General features: G+C 44.8%; 1 pseudogene; it reads left to right on the top strand.

Annotated features, from left to right (window-relative positions):
* Window positions 1–915: 915 nt before the first annotated feature.
* Window positions 916–4,106, top strand: LOC124475644 (annotated as a pseudogene).
* Window positions 4,107–7,582: the final 3,476 nt, after the last annotated feature.

Genomic DNA, 7,582 nt, shown 5'->3' with positions numbered 1-7,582 from the left:
AGTCCTTGGAAGCTGAGCTTCAACAGGGAAATACACTGTGACACTACGGGAATGTATGAGAAGGAAATCAGTCAGTCGACCTGCTAATATATGTACCTGATTCTGAAAGAACTCGTCTACAATATGAAGTTGTTCTAACGCATTCAAAATGTTAACACAATAGTAAATATTTGACCATTAATTTGTTTTAGTTGCAGGGGAAGCTGAGCTTCCCTTGCAGTATTTAAGAAATTGAAACTGATTGAAATACATTATAACACGCACCCCTAGCCATCCACAATGTCAAAATACATAGGAACATACAGTCTAGCGTGCACACACACAGCCCAGCGAACACATATTTACAAACAACTCGATTGAATAATTTAATTATCAGGCTGTGGCCGCCTACTGAAAAGAACATAGGCTAGATAATCAGTGTGGGACTAGTTTAAGTCCACTCGTCTACTTTTTTTGAAGGCAAAGTCACAAATCAAATCGTTGAAGTCAATTTGGCGAATCAGGTCAAAATCGTTTTACATCACCTTCATACGAAGCCATTGTTGTCTTGCATGGTTTGATACCAGCAACGACATGTGACGCTAAGAGAACGTGGATTTCACTACGGGTGGGTAAATGCATGAAAAAAATAGTGGCCAGGGCCAGGGCCTGGGGCAGCAGCCCCTCCTGCCCATTGCACAAATGCAGCCCTGCCCCCCCTGACTGTCCACCCCTATCATCTTCCCTGCCCTGGCTGCAGCCCTCCACCACCACCCCGACACTATGCGGTTCCTCCTGGACGGCTTGGTCCTCGGCTTCTCCCCCGGGCCTGGTGTCCTTGCCTACTTGCTCCTTTGCCTACCCAAACTTCCGCTCGGCGCTCAAGGCCCCGACATGGTCTCTGCCCTGTTGTCCAAGGCTTGATGGTTTAATGATTGGCCCGTTCGACTGTCCCCACCCGGAAAGCAGAAGCTTGTGATCCACCTCTCTCCCCACTGTTGCGGCCCCGTCCCCGGCATCAACAGTTTGATCTCCAGCCCAGACTACTCCCTGGCTTACTCCACCATCGACCACGCCATCTCCCTCACCCGCCTGGCCGGCCGCGGCGCCTGGCTGGCGAAGGCCAACATCACAACCGCCTTTAAGGTCCTTCCCATCCACCCGACAACTGGGCTTTCTTTGGGGTCTGCTGGGAGGATTCATATTACTTTGCTGTCTGACTGGCATTCGGCTGTAAAAGCAGCCTGCGCTTATTCGACTGCCTCTCCGAAGCGCTCTGCTGGATCCTCCTCAATGAGTCCAACGTTCCCTTCTTAGTCCATCTTCTGGACGATTTCCTCACCATCGGCCACCCTTCATTCCCACCGGCGCAAGGCCTCCACACACTCACCACGGGGTTCGCACCTGGGGTTCGCACCAACTGGGTGTCCCCCTCTCCCTGGAAAAGACAGAAGGGCCAACTACAACACTTGGGTTTTTTGGTATCACACTGGACACTGGACCGCATCACTCTCCTTCTGTCCAACTACCTGCTCACTCCCACATGCACCAAGCGCCAACTCATCTCCCTCCTTGGCCACCTGAACTACGCCCTCCACATCATCCTCCAAGGCCGCTCCTGGCTTCGTCCATACAGTCACTCCACTATACCATCACACTGGACGCCTCCTGTATCATGGAGTTGGAGCTCTGGTATCATCTCCTTTCCCACTGGAACGAGATCACTTTATTTTACAACGAGCTTGTATCCAACCCCAACGACATGCAACTCTTCACCGATGCCGCCCCCTCCTCTGGTTTTGACTGTTACGATAACGGTCACTGGTTCTCCCCCCCATGGCCTTCCGAGTTCCCTTCCTGCCATTCTCCCTCACTGGCCCCCTCATCCACACTTCACAAGGTCTGCCCCATCATCATCGCCACCCTCCTCTGGGGTCATGACTGGTCACGCCAATCCATCTTCATACACTCCGACAACACTGCCGTCATTTCCTGGTTCAACAAAGACCGATCAAATTCCATCACCGCCATGCCCTTTATCTGCCGCCTCACCTGGCTATCAGTCACACATCAGTTCATCATCAGAGCCGCTCACATCCCCGGTCACCACAACACCATTGCTGACTCTCACTCTCGTCTCTCCCTGCAGAAATTCAGGTGCTTGGCCCCAGAGGCGGATCCATTTCCCACTCCGGTCCCTCCGCATTCCTCTACGACCTTCCCGTAACTGCACCCCTCCACGACCTCCACCTCCATAACCAGGACGTTATCCTCCAAGGTCTGTCCCCCCTACACTCTCCACCTACTGGACTGTCTGGAAATACTTTAAGTCCTTCTGTTGTAGAAAAAACATCACACAGCTGTAATTCTGACAATGGAGAAATGGTTATGGATTAAATGATTGAAAATGAACCTCTTAATCACCTTTTTACTTTTGTATGCTATATTCCTGAAAACCAGAGGCAAAGCTGTTGACTGATTAGTAGTACCACTAAAACATAGAAGACAGAGAGGCCAAATGTGGAAGACCAGATAGATAAGAGTTTGAGTGCAAAAGAGAGAAGTGTGTGTGTAGGCCTCTCCCATGTTGTTGGAATCAATCCTTTGTGTTAGATTCGAATAAACACTTTGTATCATACCTTGCTGCCATTTCCGTGCTGTTTTACATTTTTATATTGGTTATAAACTTAGACTATTATTTTGACGACAATTTGGCTTGCCAGCCAGGAGATTGATGAGACCAGCCTGGATCCGTGGGGGACAAGCAGTCGGACTCTGCTTTGGCCACAAAACTTATAATGTACGGCAGAACCTTTTCATCTGCTAATTCTATGCGTTTTCCGAGTGCATGTTCATCCATGGAACAGATTCCGGTAAATCTCTCCTTCAAAAGAACCTATTTCTTTTAATTAGATTAATACATTCATAGAGCACGGAAACCGGAGTGTGATTCAAAATATTATATATTATATGTACTCTGTGTGGCTGCCTGTTAATAACCATGGTGCAGAAAGACAATGATTAATTTGTCACATTCAGCTATAATTTGCTGGCTGCTGGCTTGCTTTACATTCGCTATAATTCTAATCTGGGTCGCCATAGCAGCAAAACACCGAAATTAGGTAAATACATTTAGCTGTGCGCTTGATCTGGAGAGTCTGACCATAAAACGGTTAAAGCTCACTATTGTTAGACACAGGCGGTTCGGAGTAGATTAGTATACAGGGGGTAAGGTAATCTGTGTACGGTAGTATAAGGGCAAAGGTAATAGCCGGCATATTATCTTGGTAAAAAGGGATTCTCTTGGTAAAAAGGGAAGGGTAGTTAAATAGATTCTAAGAATTCTTGCATGTAAATACGCTCACATAACCGAAGGTGTACATATTAGACTAAAATCATATAAAAGCTATATATCACTGTAAATAGAGAGAAACGGACACAGATCTGGTTAAACGAATGGTAAATTAGTCGAGGTGATCCGTCCCAGCCCGTCTAAAACCCTCAATGTCCGTTCCTCGGTACTGATTAAAAGTTGAAAGGAAAAGACTAATTTAATTGGTAAAACATTGGCTAACATTCCCCCTATTGTCCCCTAAGGACTTAATGCCCGATCTTGCACCCAGCGCAATTGACTTGGTCAACGGCGCAAGTGTCATTTCTAGTTTGTATTCGACGCAAAGCCAACTTTTCCCTCCACAGACGCACATCGAAATTACTTTGCGCTCCCGTCGGCGGTTCAGCGAAAAAGGAGGCGTGTTCCGGTGCAAACGTTCCCTGGTGCTATTTTGTAGTTTTAGAAAAACAATTCTGCCACTGACCAGGCAAAACGTGGTCTAAAGTCAATGGCGCGTTATTCTGATGCCATTTTAAGGGCGCAACCTTGGTCCGTGCGCACTGCTGGTGAGACCAGGGTCTTTTCTCTGCGAAGCTACGTACATTGTTTTGAATTATGGTGTGTTGCATTTCTTCAATGATTATACAAATATTTTCATGAGAAATCTCCATGTATGTGAACTTGATTTGCAGCAATTGTGTCAATTTCCTCCCACCCGTTTAACAGAAGCTAATTGGGGTGTGCTTGCCTTCGGCGAGCACAAACCATTGTTATCTCACATATATATTATTATTATTATTGTTTCTCTTCACACCCCTAAAACTCAGTCAATATTTGGACTACATAGACAACCTAGGTGTCAAAAGTTTCATCTTGGTAGCGATTGAGTTGCTTGTATTGGGATTTACGTTCCGTTGCACGGTTTAAGTAGACATTAAGAATTTGTGGCGAAAGGTGAAGCTAATGGTGGCTAACTTGCTAGCCACAGTCACTGATGCCACTAACGTCACGAAAGCTCGCGTGACTATCTCTAGCAGAACATTAGTTTAGCAGCTTGTTAACTTGTGGGAGATGGCTAGGCCAACTGCTTTACTGCAAGGCAGCTGCAGAAACGCCACAAGAAAAGAGGCCTGGGTGATAACTATTTGCTAATTTTACTTTGTGATATGACACACAGTTGTAATGTGTAATGTACAATATAAGCTAATATTATTAAGGAAGTACATCTACTTTCGGAAACAGTCTACTACTTCACTGAAGCATTAGCATCATGACATTAGCCTCTGTTGCCCGGGAAACACATACTACAGCTGTCTATGATGCATCTGTTTTCAATCGTTAAAATAAACATTCCTCACACGGATATATTATGACATTAGATTACAAGTAAACGATTTGTGGGTGAAATTATCATTACCAGTGGTTTCAAACCAGTATAGCTCACGACACTGCAACGCTGTAGCCTAGTCTACTAACGCTAGCTAACAAAAACATCTCCACAGCTGTTTACAGTAGGAATTCAAACAGTTGCCACAACCTAAACTTCGGTTCATGAAAATAATTCATTTCAGCCTACAACGGACAACGGATGTAACGTTAAATCGAATTCAACCAACGCAATCGCTACAGTACCAAGACGAACGGTCTAGTATGTAGTACAATCAATTTCCCCCTAAATAAATGTCAAGCTTATTTACGTTTTGGGGGGCATATTTTCAGTTAGCAGATGGTACTATTTGAATCGCGATTCCATCTGAGATAGCTACTGCTGGTACAGTACAGTAACGTTTTTTTAAAAGAAGCTTATGAATCAATGCAATGAGTAGACTACTAATGCCTGAAAATATCACGAGAAGGGAAAAACTTACAATGATGTTTAAATCATAGAGATTAGGTCATTTTTTACACCGGTATATTTAGCCAATTTAAAACCCGCATGTAAAAGCCTAATGTGTCACATTAAAGAGTTGTCTTAATAACAAATAGCCAGCTAAACCATATACTAGACGCCCAGCAGAAGTTTGTAGCCATATAAGGCCTATCTATATATATAGGCTACTTGATTTGGCTGCAAGATTCGCTGATTTTGGGTGTCCAAGATATGAAGGATTCTGATCTGTAGCAACAGTCTAGCCATGTAGCTAAGCCTTCTCCGGGAAGAGTGGATTTTCGAAGTCTGGAAGAGAAATTTAGGCTAGTTATTAAAACTCATATAAAATGAAATGCAATGTTAGGCCTACTTCACGTTATGTGCCACTCATTAGGCTACGTCTATCGATTTTATTTGACTGAATTCTGCATCAGTAAAACACCAAAAAAGTGGCTTCGTCCCAAGATCTCTACAGACCGGCTAATTCAATCAAGCAGCGCTGCAAGACCCAGTGAAATGTATATCCTAGCTAGCAGTTTAGGCTGAAATGAAGTATTTTCATGAACAGACAGTTTTGACATTGACAAAGTTGAGGCTGTGGCAATGAAGTTAAGTAACAACTTTGTTGCAGGAGCATTCTTTGTCTACGTTGCGAGCTAACAGTGTCCGGTAGGCTTCTTCGCTATAAATAATGATGTCCCTATAAATAATGATGTTAAACCGAGACCATAAGCCCTCAAAGAAAATGTAAGGTCAAAGAAACAAAAGAAAGGTTTGAGGTTACTCAAAAATTATCAATACAATAGGCTAATGTAATAATACAACTCCTAAATCCTTTTCTAACTAGACTCCTCTATCTTGCATAATGAAACATAACGTTTTTTAAGTAGTCTAATCAATAAGCCTGCGCTTGCCATCATTACTCAAATGATGCCATTCAGGGCGGTAAAATTACAAAATAGGACGCAAGTGTCTCAGAAATAATAGAGAGCTATTTGTCTTCAAGGCCAACCAATGGGAATATTGTGAATAAAACAACACAGACACAGGGAGCAAATAAACAGGCAGATGTTAGCCTTGCATTGTTTGAAAAAGAAGAAGCGGGAAGCCAGCTAGTATATAATTGGCAGATGTTGGATGTTGGATCATATCACACCATGGAAAACCAAAGTCGTCCCCACGTCTGGATCGTTGGCAGCTCGTTGATCTACTGGCTTGCGCGGCACGCGGAGGAGGTCGGACTGTACCCCGACCTTGCACTGGAGTGCCATATTGAATGGGTAGGGGTGAGGGGCATGAGGTGGGCAGACCTTGTGCCTAAGCTCCGTGAGAAGCGTGGCATGCTTCCCAGCCCGAACAAAATGGTGCTCCACGTCGGGGGAAACAACCTCAGCCAAGTGACTGGGCTGGACCTGACGAGGCGGATGAAGCGAGACCTGGGGGCCATCATGGAGATGTTCCCAAACACTCTGCTGGTGTTTTCGGATATCCTGGAACGCTGCGTCTGGAGGTATCAGAGGAGCACCAGCGCTTCTGGTATCGACAGGGCAAGACATCGAGTCAACACAGCGGTGTCTAGCTTCCTGGCCGACCGTGGGATGGGGAGCATTCAACACCCCCAAATACGACACGGTTTCGTGGGGATGTACCGACCCGACGGTGTCCACCTTGATCACGTTGGAAACAATGTGTTCTTGGGAAACATCCAAGACGGTCTCCGACGACTCCTGTGCTAGCCACAGCACGCACAACAACGGCTCTTTTAAGAGCGACCCATAATGTAAAAAAAAGAGCAATTAGACCGTTCAAAGTGCCGTTGTAATTTTACAACCATGGGGTCTTACAGGGTTAAATGGTACCATCTTTACATCTTTGAAGTGTGTCATAAAAAGCGGCGTCACGTAGGCTAGGCATTGCGAGCTCAGCTCACGGTGTAGGCTATACGGTAGGCTACTCCATATAGCGACCAACTCTACATTCATACGTCTCTGAGCTTGCTTTAAAATAACAGAAAACATTAATATATTGATGTTGATAGGCTACATTTAGATGCTCTTATGAATCAAAACGTCCTACCACTTGAGAAATACGGTCCTACACATAATTGGACAAATGCAATATTAGATGTCCTATAGCCTACAACCTCATAACCAGGTGCAACAGTTGCCTCGAGAGGATTAAGGAGTTGAAGAAGCAGATGCTGTGTCTTCCTCTTGTTGGGCAACCAACAAGTTGTTTATATCTGATTACAATTTAATAAGTTACCTAGCGCTGCATCTTCATGAGCTACATTTGGCCTCCTCATTACCAGTATCACCTCTCCTCCATCTGAGTGATACATGTAATTTTTACAAAATTATCATCAAGGGAACACAATGGTCAGAACTGCAGTCATACAT

The sequence above is a fragment of the Hypomesus transpacificus genome, chromosome 13 (genome assembly GCF_021917145.1).
Source record: "Hypomesus transpacificus isolate Combined female chromosome 13, fHypTra1, whole genome shotgun sequence".
Classification (NCBI taxonomy): Eukaryota; Metazoa; Chordata; class Actinopteri; order Osmeriformes; family Osmeridae; genus Hypomesus; species Hypomesus transpacificus.
The sequence above is the reverse complement of the archived record's forward strand: the minus strand, read 5'-3'. Positions and strand labels throughout refer to the sequence as shown.